This window comes from Aythya ferina (genome assembly GCF_964211825.1).
Source record: "Aythya ferina genome assembly, chromosome: 13".
NCBI classification, from domain to species: domain Eukaryota; kingdom Metazoa; phylum Chordata; class Aves; order Anseriformes; family Anatidae; genus Aythya; species Aythya ferina.
Genome location: NC_140311.1, coordinates 4434390 through 4450325, shown reverse-complemented (window position 1 = coordinate 4450325; position 15936 = coordinate 4434390). Strand labels below are relative to the sequence as shown.

Genomic DNA, 15936 nt, shown 5'->3' with positions numbered 1-15936 from the left:
CTGCCAAATGTGGTGTCAGGGTGACAGAAACTGTGTAAATCCTCAGGCCTCAGTGGTATGACGGGTAGGCTGCTGATGCTCTCCAGTGGCTCAGCTGTGTTGGTCCTTAGGCTGTGCTGTCTCCTTCTGTTCCCGTGAGAGACATATGAAGCTATTTCAACAAATGAATCAATGTTTGGAAGTTCTTATTTCTGGAAGCTCCATAAGGAAATACTAAACTATTCCTAGCAGGATTAAGATCATGAAGAAAATGCAAACCTCCATTTTAGGTGACCTGGTCATTGATTTCCAAGTAAAGCTGCATTTGTCCTGGTCGGTTTTGTTTGTTTTGTTTAAGCGAATTGGCTTATCTCTCTGGAGAGAAGCCAGCTTAGAATGAGAATTTTAGAGCAGAAGGGGAATTAATATTTAAAGTTTTAATATTACTTCAATATGTTTTTTTTAGAGCCACACAAGGAATGGCTCTGTAAGAACTCTGGGATCAATCCACAGAATCATCTTATCTGTGACAGCTATGCAGGTAAAATAAATAAGTTTACGCATAAATATGTTTACGCATACCTTTCTGTTGGATTATCTAATTACCGTTGTATCAAATGTTTCAGATACCTTCATTAGATTTCAGTCTGAAGTAATTTTTTTTTTCTTTTCATCCTTACTTTTCGCACATCAGGAAGGTACTGCCTTGCCTTTTTTTTTTTTCCTTCAAAGCTCTGGGGTGCTTCATACCTTGTACATAAGAGGGAACTTAGGTCCATAAGACTTCAATTAAATTTGACTTTAGTATTAATTTGTTTTTGGTAGACCTGTAAATCCTTTACTTTACAGCTGAGACTCTATGCAGACTTCATGATAAAAGTTGTATCGACTCAGTGAAATTTAATTAAATATTTATTTTGAACATGACGTAGCCATTTAACAGAACTAATTGTAGTGTCTCCAATACGGACTCTCCCCTCCCACATTATTTTGCCTCTTTCTTGCCCATATTTTGCCCATTGGAGGCTCAAATGCTTTGTAGCATTTTAATGTAAAATGTTGGTATTTCTTTGGGTGCTGCTGTGCAACTGATCAGTTAATTACCTGACAGAGATTAAAGGAAGCATGCAATACAAAATTCAGTTAAAGAGGATGGTTGCTTAATATGTAGATAACTCTTTCTGCAGGTGACCAAAATTACAAATATGCATATTTAACAGTATTGTTTTATCTTGTGTGTCTCTGTGTATTTTCTATTGACTTTACTTTCTCTCCCCTCCATTTCATTATAGTCTTTAATGTTACCTAAGCCCCCTGTAGTTATTTAATGATAACACTGAGAAGAGTGACATTTGGACTTAAAGTGAATAATTAGAAATGCATAGACTGAAGATAGGAATACACAGATTGAGTAACTATAGAGATCTGAGAGGATGATACGTTGTCCATGAAGAGAGGATATTAATTTAAATGTTCATGATCTTAATTATGAATTATTAAATGTTAAAGTATACATTGTAATTACATTTATATTTTCATTTTCTATCTTATTCTCTGGCATTGTTTTTGCAGCTGTTATTGCAAAAGATTTTAAGTGGTGTGTTTTTTCTTACCTAGAAAGCTATCTACTTCCCAACGCAGGGCACAATAGCAAGCAATAGCATAACTAAAAGCAGTAGTAGAGTACTTGGTCACACCACCATCTTATCAGCTTCAATGTACATGTATCTGTTTCAATTAAAGTGTTTTGTTGTTTTTTTTTTGTTTGTTTGTTTGTTTTTATTTAGCAAGTAAAGCTCTGTGCTTATCTTTGCAAAAGCTAGTTTTATTGTTGTGGAAGTCAAGTATCAGAGAGGTTATTTCCATCAGTGTTAGTGGGAAATAAAATGGATTCATGTTCCAGGACCAGTGGGGTGCTTTAGAAGGCCTCAGCAGGTGGGCTACTCCTTTCCCCTGTTCTTTAGTCTAAGTCTCTTTCTCCTGAAGTCTGCCTTCCCCTGGCCTTTTTGCTCTGCCTGTCACAATGAAGTACTGTATCATCCCTCTGCAGTGCGCAAAAAACTTTCCAGAGCCAATAAACTCTGGAAAAGCTGGGAGAAAACATGTTTCTTTAGACAGGTACAATTGACCTGATCCTTCTACAGCTGTGAAGAAGTAATGAGTTTATACCTTTTCTTTTCAAAGAGGGGTGTCTATGAGAATGGTCTGATAGTCTTGGTCCTGTCATGAGCACTGATTGTCTTAGGATCTTGTTCAGTCCAGAAGTTCCTTTTCTTCTACAGCTGTGATGCTTCACTTGGGATTGGATAGAGAGAACTAGTAATTTCTGGAGACTTAATTAAAATCAGGTTTTCCATAGCCTTCGTGTCCAGCTTTAGTTAAGCTGCAGTGGATCTTGTTTCATAGTTACTCATAGATGTAAGAATCTAAAGACAGTTCCTTAGATTCTTAGATTGCCCCATAATAATGGTGCATTTTTATATGCAAAAAGCCTTTGGAAAAAAAGTATCTGTCGCTCATGTTGATATATCCAAAGAGTAGCAGTCAGAAATGTACCCGAGGTACTAGGCCACTGCTGAATCCCTTGCAAGTATTCAGCTTGTTGCTCATGCAGGTATGGGGTTGCATCACTGGTACTCTTGTTTCCTTTTGAAAACCCTTCTCTGAAGAAGAAGAAGAGAATGTACCTTGACAACAGATAAATTCTTCTGTTTGCAGCCTTAATGAGTGTAAAGCGATTAGCTGTTCATAGTATATGATGAACAGATGGGAATAACAGTATGATGAAATAAGAAAACTTCAGGAATTTGTACCTTAAGGGAGTCTTATATTCAAGAGCAGCCTTGGTATGCACTGTCAATGAGAAGAAGCCAAGACAAACCTAATAGGGCTCAGTAAATGTGGACAGTGGGTGTAATTTATGTAATATAAAGTGAAAGTAAAGACTGTAGTCTGTAGTAGAAGATCATCTTAGCTTTATTAGAGTTCAAAACCCAATCTGTTTAAAGTTATTGGTGTCTTTTTAGTCTTTTGACACATAATCTTTTGCTACTTCACAAGCAGTACATGAGGACTTGACAAACACTTCCCAAAAGGAAGTGTTTTTTTCTTTTGGGAGTGGGTGATGAAACTGGGAACACTGTAGAAAATAGTATTTTCTCTTAAAATGTTCTGAAGGACTCCTAATGTTCTGCTTCTAAAACCTTTCGTTTTACAATCCTTTTGTGTCTGGGTGATGATCGGTATTAAGAGCCTTAAAAGGCAGGACCCCTTTTCTACTTTTCCAGTGTATTCAATTTGAGTCAAGTGAACAGCTTGGTTTTGTACATTTCTGGTCATATGTAATGGACAGCTAAGCAACAAAAGGTTTGGGTAGTAAAGTTGAGCTACGCTTTGTCTAATGTCTGCCATTATGTGGTTTTGTCCTCTAATGCTTGTAAGTAATTTTTACAACTTGAGCTGATTTTTTTTTAATGCATTGTCTTTTTAAATATATATATGGTTTGTTTTCTGATTGTTCAGCAGGATTTTAGAGGGGGATTATGTAAATTCATACATAAATATTATCGAAGCAAGAACTATAATAAAACTATAATAATGGATTAATGTTTCCATTTCCCAAGAAATGTTCTTTGTAATCAGCCTCTGTTCTCTTGATAAGCAAAAATGTTTATAGTGTATAGTTAATACTGCTATTTTGGAGGGAGCCTTTCATATAATACTGTGATGTATGTCAGTATGGGAATAATAATAATGGTTGTTTAGAAGGTCTGTTCCTGTAATTACTGCACAGTTATAATACAAGCTTTCTATTTCAGACCTAGAATACTTAGCAGTTGCTTTCTTAGCAGTAAGAACATTTGGAAGATGACAACCATGGCATGTCATCATAATGACTGACTTTTAATTAACAAAGTGTTAAACTTCATCGTAAGAATAAATGATTGAAACAAGATGCTAGTATTCTAGTTTGTGTTAGGTATCTTTTGGATGGCTTGCTTCTTAATTTGTAAACTGTCTGTAAAAACATTTTAACAATTGTTACATGTTGAAGTCTTTGCTTGTGCTTTCAGAGGTGATATTGTTAACAAGTGACAAGAATAACAAACTAGCTGTTTTACTTGGAGACTTTGGTGACAGGCTTCCACATTAACATTCCTTCCCTGGATAAGCGTAACTCCTCCTATCAGGATTCTGGTGCAGATGCATGTTCCAAATTTTCTTTTCAGAAACATTTGCAAGTAATTCAAGACTTCATTGAACACTCTTGCCAATACTGGAGTGCTAGAAAGTCAGCAAAGCGTATGTAGTTCTGTGAACACACTTGAAGTCCTGAAAAACCCAATTGCGTGATATAGTATGTATGATTAATATAACTGCGAGGAAGGAATTCAGTCTGTCAGACTGCATTGCCAATTGTATTGATGACAACCTGGTGTCTTCCTTGCAGAACATTTTCCCTTGCATAACACTGCAGGCATTTGCTGTCTGTAAAGGGGGAAAACTTGATAACAGAACAGCTTATTTAAAAACAAAACAAAACAAAACAAATCAACAACAGCAAAAACCACAAACAAACCTCTAGGTTTCTTTTTCCTTGCTAATAGTTTGTCTAATATGGTTTTTTTTTGTGTGTGTGTGTGTTTTTTTTACTGTGTGTTTTTTTTAAAAACTAACATAAATCTCATAGTTACACCATCTGAACTTGAAACCTCATCTTTCATTTGGAGGATTCCTGACATCCATTATGTGGAAGAAATGATCTTTGAATACTCAACAGCAGCTTACTGCTTCTGTATTACTCCGTCAAAATGATAGGGGTTCTTCAGAAGTGAAGGCTGAGCCAAAATATCTTGATGATGTATCGCAGCACAGGCTGTTCTTCAGAGCCATAAATATTGGTCTCTTTTTTTTTCCTAAAAGTATATGTACTCTTACATATTTCTGTATATTAGTTATGAAACGATCACCAACTTGTGACTGTAACAAATACTGTTTTTACTAGATTTGCTCCTGGATGTGATCAACTAGACATTTTGGCACAGTTCTGCTTGTAGGGTTATGTTATTGATCATTCTTTTGAAATGTACTTGCCTAAACTGAACAAAGATGAGCACCAGCAGCATTGTATGAGTCAATCAGAATGGAAGGTATTCTTCAGCAGTGCTTGCTTTGTGAAAACGCTCACCAAGTGAAAGACAGCTTTGCTTTTACTTATACTCAGTGGATTCTGTACATGTACTTCACACATTTTGACAGCAAAAACCTTGTGTCTACAAGTTCTGTCACTGATTATTCTAAGATTATGGTGGTCCTTGAATTTGTTGCACACCTCTGAAGTATTAACAAGCAAAACCAGGTCCTTATGTTCTAGTCAAGGTCATACTTTTGCACGCAGTTTATTTTGGATAGACTTCTTGGCTTTTTATAAAATGAGATTAGAGTGTTAACTACAATTGAAATGGTGATTGTTATTTTTGAATTGCAGTCCTAGGCTCTGTCCTATTCTCTGTTGAACTGGCAACTGTTGCATTAAAAAAAGTGTCTTGAGGGAATATAGCCACTGATACAGCGCCCTTCTAATACTGGCCAACTGTAACCAGTCAGTGTGTTAGCACTTCCTCAAGGCATGATCTTTTGTCTTTTACTTCTGTCTAATGTGCTGATTTTTTAAAATTATTTTTATTTTTTATTTTTTATTTGTTAGTGCTTAGAGATTAAGCAAGATCGTTTGCTTGTCCCTCTAATGCCAGCATAAAGCCCTGCCTCATCAGAAAGTCCAGTCAGTGTTGATCTCCGTTCCCAAGGTTGGAAAAGCTGTCAACAGAACACACAACTGCTAATTTATTTTATTTTATAATATGCACTTCACTGTGGAAAAAGTCACTTAGAAAACACTGGCTTAATTATGCTGGTAAATTTGTGAGGATGACATGCACACACCTTCCTTATAATTAAATGGCAAATGGAGTTAGTTCCCCATCTTCCACACGTTTGTGTTTGACTGAAGGAAAAAAATATTTTCATATTCAGTTCTGCTTTGAATTCCTCAAATGCATGGGGTCTGCAGCTTCCCTTGGCACTGCAGCCAGTGTTTTCACCCATGGCTGGGCAGCTGGGACAGAGAAACGCTGTGGCAAACGCATGCTGCTCAACTTGGGGCAGGCATGCAAAGCAGGGTTCTGTAGACAACATTGAACAAGTAATCACTGCATATTATTTAGTGGAGCTGTGCACCAGGAATATAAAGAAAATAGATAGGAACAGCTGAAGGGAAAACAGCTGGGCATACTTTGTCAACAGTAGTTAAGTCAGTACAGTCTGACAGGAAAAGGTAGTGCTGTAGAGGACTTGTGAATAGCCTGACTTACAAATGCCCCATTTTAGATAAGCTTTTGCAGTGACTGTTTTTTAGATTTATAAATAAATAAATAAATAAATAAGCCTAGTGGGCTTTTACTGTCTTGATTTTCATGTACAGGGCTATAATGCTTAATTTTCATCCCACTGTAAGACTTCCAATCTATCTAGTTTTGTTGCAGTTTTCCATTTAAAAAACTGTTTCCTGATTTTCATTGTCATCCTGCATGCCCCTGCAGTTGTGCTCTGGTGCCCCATGGCTCACGTGCTTTGCCTGCCGATGCTTCCCTGCTCCTCCTTCCTCAGGCTGAGGGCTGGGGCCGCTGGTTCCATAAGAAAAATAAAGGAAACACGAAGTATTCTGATCACAAACACCTCTTCACAGGAAGGAAGAACACACTGTTTCTAAATATAAATACAGGTAGCATGATTAATAAATTCAAGAATAGCTGTTTGTTTCTGAGGGAAAAACATACACTTTGTTCTCTGTCCTGAAAGAAAGGGAGCAGGCTTTGGGAGGGACTTGCAGGGAAGCATTGCCTCTGCAGCTGCAGTGAGCCTGGAAGTGCCGAATGTCCCCTTGGCTGTACTTCTTCCAGAATCTGTGACACTCTGAGCCGGCCACAGCAGCTGTCTTTAGGGCTCATTGCATCCCTTGTACACCCTTGCCCTAGCTACTGGCACAGTGCATACAGAGGGTGGGCAGGGCAGCAAGTGCTATGGTAGGTTTGTGACCTCACTGTGTGTCACTGATCACCTGTCACTGATGAGTAAGGGAACAAATATGATCAAGTAGTGAGGGACCTTGCGTTCTGCATTATGGTCCGTGTACAAGTGAGGGAGTGTCACAAAAATCCTGAGTGGTGTTTGTGTGTGCTGAGATCATCGTTTCTCTATTGCTGGATGCTGCATAACTTACCTGTGATAGGTACCTCCCTTGTCTAGGTTTCTCTTGCAGAGTTTGTCCTTATATGATTGTTCCTCTTCTTAAGCAATACCTGGACTTATTTATAGCAGTTGTTTCTTTGTGACTTCCAAACCAGTCTGTATGAAGAGACACTTGAACTTTGTGATGGTTTGGGTTGGCTCAAATCTTTGCTGAGACAGTATTGCTTCCTACAATGCTGAGTCGACAGTTACATGTTAATTGCAAAGTAGGTAGCAGGTGTTTTATAAATATCTTTGTGCTAATGACTTCCTAAAATGCTGTATTTTTCAGGATCAATGAAGCTGTTAAGGGTTATAGTCCTGAGAGTGGCAGATATCCACAGGGCTGAGACATTATATATTGCTATCAAAGATCAGAATAACTATTTAACCATTTACCTGCATTCAGAATGATGAAAAATGTTTTTTTTTAGCTGAGCTGAGGAAAAGAGGCCAAAAAGGAAGGGAAAAAAAAAAAAAGCATAGAGAATGTAAAGTGAGGGAGAAAAAATGATGTTTGTGTTTGTGCTTTAAAACAAACAAACAAACAACACAACATCACCTTAAATGTTTTTATTGTCTAAAATAGTATGCCTCGTATGAGGTACTACTGAGATGTTGGTGTGTTTTCAGGTGATTATCTCGTGATATGTTTTGATGAAGTCTACAATTGCAATGACAATTAGTTTCCACTGGTGGTAATTTATAAAGCCTTTAGCTTGCACTCTTACCACTTTTCCCTACTCTGCAGATCAAGTTCTTTTACTCCTTCACAGTCATTATTTTTTCTTACAGTATGTCAACTTTTACTTCTTTTCTGTAATCATATTTATCTAAAGAGATTAAAACAGAGTAACTCTAAGGCTCCCATAACACAAACCCAATTCTTTCTCAGAGTTGGCCTTTTCTTTGATTATTTCTAGTCACAGGTATAGCAGCATTGCTTTAATGAGTTCTGTGTTTTGAAACTTAATTGCCTTTAATTTACTCCCTGTAGTATTTGCTGCAATACAATTTTAGTAGCTAAATCACTGCAAAGTTTCTTAAATAACTTGAAAAAAGCAAAAAAAAAAAAAAATTAGAAGTGATTTTCCACTAGAGAACTGACTCTGGCAACTGACTTTCACCTTGTAATTCAGGAAATTTTAAAATAGGACTTAAAATGTAACTAAACTTTCAGTAAGTATTCATATCTTTTAAAGTATTCTTCACTCTGTTAAAAATTCTTTGTAATATATGTACAAATATACGTATAAACTGTACAGACATCTTTTCAAAGTGGCGAAGTAGCATATTGGTTATTGATTACCTGGTTTGGCTGTCACTATTGTTAGTTTGAGCTTTGCAAGGAGCTCTTAAATCATGTCACTGTACTTTTGCTGGGAACAGGATCAGGCCATATGTTTTGTTTGTTTTTCCTGTTGAGAATCTAATGTGAGGTATAAAGTGTACCTGATAAAAAAAAAATTACAATATTTTTATTATTTTACATCATGTACATGGAAAAACTTTGTCTTACCACAGGTGGTTGGAAAGAATCAGTATTTTCAAGCAGAAAACATGATCATTAGATTTAACTATAGCAAGCAAATCATGAGAAGTGGGAAGCAGTAAAATGTCATTACACTGCATTTATCTAAATAGGCATTTATTTCATTGATTTGGGCATTTCTGTAAAGCCAAAATTACAATGGAACTTGTAGCTTCAGTATATATATTTTTTTCTCAGAATACCTCATAGAAAACTTTGTTTTAAAAAATGTTTCTATAAGTAGTTGCCTGTGCAAGATACGGTATGTTTACTCTAGCACTTAAAACCAAGAAGACATGTAAATTTTCTCAGACTCCCTTTTAAAAACAGAATAGTTTAGGATTGCGTGTCTTTATCTTGTCCTTTTACACTCTTTTTTAAAAATCTAGAAAAAACTTGCAATGACTGGAAGATAGATTTCCGCTATTACAGCTATAGTACTTTTGTGGTTCCTTGAGTTGATTGTAACTTGATGCTAACAGTTCGAATGAAATCCGAACGTTGGTGTCATGTAAACTGTCACCAGTGAAGTTTTCATGCTCTGACAGCTTTGTTTCTGGTGTGTTGTTAATTGTAAATGAGGCTGATAGACTTTTTAGCTAGAAGAAAGAGACCTCTTGTTCACCTTGTTCCTGAATAGATGTGTACGGCAATGTTAAATAGATGTGTACAGCAATTACTCCTGTTACTTAAATATGTAATATTTTACCCGTAATGTTGTTCTTGTCACTGCCTGTAAGTAATGATGCAAGGTTACCTAGGTTGCTGAGTACTGTTTTGCTCAACTGCCCTGTTTTCTCTTGGTATTTTCTTAAGTGGAAGCTGAAGTGAAAGCTTTGTTATGTGGGAAAGAAGTATATACCTGTATTTGCAAACCCGCACAAGAGTGACTTCTGCTTCCTTTCTGAAAGCATGTTTAATCTATAATTAATCAGGCAACATAATTCACTATTCTAAATCTTTAGCTACTACATATTCCTAAAACCAAGTAATCTTCAAATGCTCTAATATAGTAGGTTTTCCTAAACTAATAGTCATTTAACCATAATTTTGTAACTGGGATCTTCTCACCCTGCCCCATGTGATTTTTGTTGTGACTGATGTGACTTTTTTTTCATTATTTTCCCTACTAAAAAGTGTTTTAAGGGTTGGATATGCAGCTTTCATAAAAGACTTTGAATTCAGGTTTTCTGCTAAGGGCATAAATGAAAACTGAATCACAAACTAATCAGCAATTTATTGCCTCCTTGTGATTTATGCTTACTTAGATACATAAGAATACTGTGATGAAAGGAATATTGTAACTGACAGGAGCTTTACAAATGAAATCTAGGCTTGGTTTCCTGATGTAGTAAAAACACTTCAGTGCTTTTTCCTCCTTCCATTCAGTTTATCCAAGAGAGAAAATTTTTGCCTTTTTTGCATTTTACAAATGAGTAGAGTGAACACGGATTTCATTTCCTGCTTTCCACCTCGATTCTTTGTATTTGTATTTGCATCATCCATTTTGAAAACTGTTTTGTTCAATATTATTTATTTAAAAACACACGTTTAAATGTTTTGATTCCAGATTAATTTTGAATTCAGGCTGGTTTAAGGTAATAATACCAAGGATACAGAGAATGCAAAATTTTCACCCTTAGTAGGGCTCAGTGTGCTTTCCCATATAGTGTTACTGCTTTATGCCTGCATCTTTATAGCTCCTTGCATTCAGCAAGGGATTCAGCAGAAGAGAGAGTGAATAGGATAACTGCTTATCAGAATATTTTCCTCTGTTCCCTCTATTCATTGCATCATGATGTACTCCTTTTATCAACATCTGAAAACCTTTGGTGGTGTGGGAGTCTATCAGGAGCCTCAGAGTGCCTCTGCAACTGCAGGAGGTGTACGTGCCCTCAGCCCCCGAACTGCCGGCTCCCTCTGTGATGCCGTGCACAGCAGAATGGGAATAGGCCCTGTCACGAAAGCCACATGCATTTTCTGCAATTGTATAAACAGCTTACTTGAGGGTATTGCAGTTATCTCCTTGGCTGTTCGCTGAGGATAACTTCTATTCTAAAAATAGAACTTAGATTTTAAAACTCTCTGCCTGTCCCTTAATCGCACGTATATATACGCGTGCATGCGTGCGTGCACGTCTACCAGCCCCTTGGAATTTAAACAATTTGAGTTATTTGTTGATGGAGCAGATTTCTTCAGTGATAACACAGATCAATGCATTTGTTAATAGCAATGGAATACAAGAATAAAAGCTACCCAAAAGTAGTATTGCAAAACATAAGTTATTTTTATTTGGCTTGAGAAAACTGGAGATAGGATTCTGGAGGGCAGATAAAGGGTTACATTTTGCTTGGAAAGAGAAAGACGAATATACTCTGACATTAAAAATTAAATGCTACTGAAAGGGAAGAAAAGTAGCTGCTAGATGGAATCATTTTACTTTGCAATGGACCTGGCTTGTTGGCTCGAACTAAGAAAGATGGGAAAGCATTTCTGTAACGACGTGAGCATGATGGATGGTAAGCGCGATCAGCAGTTCTGGCTGAGATCTGCCATCGCCCCATGCAGCTTTTGATCCCCGCAGGGTTGGAGCTCTCTATGCAGTGCTGGAATCTGGGGCTGTGCCACTGAGCAGACGCATTCTCCAAAGTGTCCTGCATTTGTGTTCCCCGAGTCCCGAAGCGTTAGGGAAGCTGCAGTGGGTATTCGGAAGGTCCCTTCTTTTTCAGTTTGTTTAGTCCCCCCTGACAAGAGGAGTGGGTTAGGGAGCTTGTTTTTTGGGGGTTTGCCTGCAACATAAACCTAAAACCATGACTGTAGAATGGACATTTCATGAAGTATAAACTAAACAAAAAGGATTTAAATCATTAACAGCTCATCAGATTCCATCTTAATGTGAAAGAGCATTGTTGCTTCTTCAAATAGAAGTGGCTACGGTTGAAAACACTACCTGGAAGTTTGATACTCTTCATTGACTAACTGGCAATTTTTTTCTAGTTTTACCCTGATTTTAATTCTAGCAGACTAATTCTAAGACTATGAGATAGCTTTTGTTTTACTCACAAGTTACCTTTATAGAAGTGTGTTTGTTATAGAAGATGGCACAGTCTTGAATTTGCCTTCATTCATTTGCTTTTAAAATATTTCAGCTAATTGAGAATGTGAGATTCACCCTGATTTTGTTGTTTAGAGCAGAAGATTTCTCAGTAAGCTGCCAAGATTCTCCTCTTGGGTTCCGAGTATCCTGTTTGAACAATGGCATTTACAGTTTCTAGCAGCCTCTTTTCTGTGCAGTATATATGTCAGGAAAGAGACTGCCATATGACAACGTGTTTGGATTGGAAAATTACAAAGCTTTACAGTTTTTTTTTCTTTGCTGCTTGCTTGCTAACTTTGAGAAAATAAAAGATAAATACTACAGAAATTAAGCATTTAGTTATGGATTTTCATAGCCAGCACCTGGAGTCCAATATAGTATCAGGATAAGCTGAGAACACAACAAACTAAGTAGTTTAAAGGGCAGTGTTGTAAGGTACAGGTGTGTTGGATTATCTGGAAATGCTCTGAGTTAGCAAAGGGCCTTAGAGTGGCAAGTACTGCAGAGTACAGCATCAGTTACCATCTGTGCAAGATTCAGCACTCCCTTCTGCCTTAGAAAGAGGTACGAGCTCGGGTCAGTTTGTGGAAGCTCTGCTGGTAGAAGTTGAGTTCTGCAGAGCTGAAAGTGTCTCAGTAGAACCAGGTTCAGGTGAATGGTAGTGGGAGGCTCTTAACTCCCAAACTGTCTGGTCATGAAATAGATGTCAAGGCCAGTTATCTTGAGTGGGTCACGCACAAGTTATCTTGCTCGGTTTCCTCATTCGCTTCGTGATTCCTGTGAAGATGATTTGTGTTACAGGAAGGGTCATAAACCCTGGAATCGTGCTCCACAATCATAGCACAGTAAGCTGGCTCCCAGAACTTAATGTAAGCTTTACTCAAAAGTACATGAAGTTCTGATTTTTATTTTTCATACAGGCAGTCTCCTAAACAGAAGTAGTAAATTGGAGTTATCTTTAAGATACGTAGCAATTTTGGGTACATACGGTAGGCTGTATTGCTGCATACCACTTCATTTTCCCTTCCTGTTCTGAGGAATGCCCCATCGACAAGAGTCCCTTACCTGTTGGTGTAGGGAGCTGCGGACTGGACGGCCCTCAGAGTGCTGCCGATTTGCCACGTACCTGATGTGACAGAACATCCTGATCAGTGCTGCTCCTGTCAGACACCTTTCATCAAAGCCTGTTTAGACAGGCAGGATTTCAGAGGTCTCAGGTTTTTCTTTTTGCTGTGCACTCAGTATTCATTCAGTGACTCAATAAATCTCAAGTCTAGTCAAAATGATTATCTTCCTACTCTAGCAGGCTGCAATTTTTTTCTGTTTTCCATGGCTTGGTGGTAGAGAGCTGATCTCAGATCACAGGTGGGGGGTTAATATCTTGTAGTGATCTGGCAGAACACAATGTCAGTAATTGTCATTGATGGATTCACTAGTTCCATCACTGTCCCTTTCTTGGTGTGTCAGAACTGTCCTCAACACTTACTTGCTCTGTTTGCTTACTACCTGTCCTGAGGAAAAATGGACAACTTAATTCCCTGTCATAGGCTGTCGCCACCTTTCAGAAGCACTAATAGCTATTTTTTAAACCATTCCTAAAATCAAGACTTTGTCAATGTACAGTATTTTGGATGAATTGTACTCTCCAGACATTGTCATACTAATTCAGTAAAAGTTATTAGAGCATTTATATTGTTTTCCTTCATCTACTGAATACTGTCTTTCTGATCAGCAAATCTAACAATGTACATGTAAATGTTAACTAGGTGTCTGTCAGCAATTTTGAATTTTTTAGGTGTAGTTGCATTTGTTTAATTGCTAGTAGTTTTGGCAAATGGTTCTAGGATTGAGGTGGTGGTAGCATTGACAAGATGGTCAGAGAAACATCCAGAAGTGGTTGCCAGTGGTTGCTAGTCCAGGAGAATTATTTGCCAGAAGACATAGCATGTCTTGAAAAACAGATGGAATTTTTAAGAATGACAACTTGAAGTGATTCAGGAGTTACATAACTGCAGGGGTCCCAGCTGAAACAATTTCCTGTGAGATGTGGTTCAGCCACTACAGTGAAATTGTCCTTTGGTACTAGATGAGAAGCAACTCTGAATATCTGACTTTACTATTTAGGTTTCACTGTTTATAAAGATGAAATATATCCCTCATAAATTCATGTAATAGAGTTGTAGAAAGAAGACAAAATCTGTGCCAAGCAGACTTGAACAGCATACTACTAATGCATTTAAGACATTTCTTCTAGGAAATTGGAGTTCTGTAATAGAAAGCATGTTTTCAGATTAATCTAAATGACTATTATTAGACTGCAATGGGATACTCTCAGCCAATTTTTTTTTCCCAATCAGTCCATAGGGTGAAAAGCAGATGCATTATCTGGTTCCTGTTGAGGGGAACCAGGAGGCGAATAATCTGCCAAGAGCTATCCAGTAAGCACATGAATGATACACAGATAAGGATAGAAAACAGTGCAGTATTTTCCCTTCTCATTTACGCTTATTGCAGTCTGAGTTGCATAGATGGGCCCTGGTAAATAGCAGAGCTAGATGATACCCAAATAGTCTGGGAATGGTAAAGCAGTACAACAACCATTATGGCCCAGGGAGAAAACATTTCACTATGATGCTGCATGTGTCTAAACTTAGTCTGAATTAAGTAGATATGTGATTTGTCCAAAGGACAAGTATGGGTACTGAGCAGAGGAAATCTAAACTGCTTTTCTAAGATAAGGTAATTTACAGGCTTTGTTGTAGTCCATACTTGTGTCCCAGCTCTCCCCTCTGTGTTTTGGAAATGAGATAGTTCTCATTTTCTCCTTTTTTCAGTTTTTCTCCTTTTGATGTACTTGCTTCACCTTTCCGATTCAGTTTGCGAAGTGAGAGAGGTCATTTGGTCTGCCTAGATTTGTGTACAGATGCATATGGACACTGGGAACCATCATGTGTTTAGAGTGATTTTTGTGAGCACTTTGGTTAGGCCCTTATATTAGAACCCTGCACAGCAGAAAAGAGGTAAACAAGAACCAGAACGGAAGGATTAATTTGTTTGACTTAATCACTGTGTCTCATGTATACTTTTCCCATTCATAGTTGTTGTATTTCTAAACTACATGATTAGGTTTATTTAGAATTCTTGTGTAGTGGCATTTAGTAACAGTGAAAAGAAAAAGATACAAAACTCACATAAGGCTTTTCAAATCCTCCTTTCCAAATCTGAATAAAGAACTATTTTATTTTATTTTGTGGAATTTTACTGGGTAGGTTAAACTCAAGATTTCTTTCATGAAGGCTAACTGCACAGGCCACAAAATAGAGCTAGAAGAAAGCATGTTCTAGATTCAGGACAGCATGTTACATGCTCTGAGTAACAGAGAGCAAATGAGGAGGAAAAACCAATCACGTCTTTAGACTTACAAGTTCTCATCCTTAGCTGTCAATTTGCCCTGTAGTGTTTCTGGCTGATTACCTGGCACTTAAATCATACTAAGCAAATCCACATCTAATCATGTATTTTCCTTTCAGTTCTCTTAAACACAGGTTTTCTGCTAAGGTACTGGGAGGTAGCTCAGGTATCTGTCCTGTTACTTTGCTGTGCTGTGAGTTGCAGTTAGTGCCCTTCCAAAGCCCAGGCAGTGAAATGGAGCTTGGTGCAAGTGCTCATGGTGCTTGCAGAGCACATGGGTTTAGGATAGTAACTGCAGGTGTACAAGTTGTTTTCTCCTGGAATACCGGTAGGTATGTGTCTGATTTTAGGCAGGTTATCTGTACTGTGGGTAACTTTGAAGTAGGCTTGAATAGTCAAGAGAAAAAAGGCTTCTGGACCAGACACTGCATTTGTGGGAAGAAGCTTGCTTGCACACAGCTGGTGTTTTCCATCTGTGTAACTCCTTGATGTCCACCTGCCTTTCTACAGTATTACAAATTGTGCAAATGTAAAGTTAAATGTAGTCCTTTTGGGTAGGGAGGAAGAATAGACTAAAGAGAGAGTAGAATATGTATATACTGAATAAAGGCTGAAAAATGCTGCAGGCCTT

General features: G+C 37.7%; 1 long non-coding RNA gene across 1 annotated transcript; it reads right to left on the bottom strand.

Moving 5' to 3' along the window:
* Positions 1–11060: 11060 nt before the first annotated feature.
* On the bottom strand, positions 11061–15540 carry LOC311444236. Its single transcript, XR_014697765.1, has 3 exons — positions 15317–15540; positions 12960–13020; positions 11061–12671 (listed from the first exon to the last, which is right to left on the bottom strand). It is a non-coding gene; the product is annotated as an uncharacterized lncRNA (long non-coding RNA).
* Positions 15541–15936: the final 396 nt, after the last annotated feature.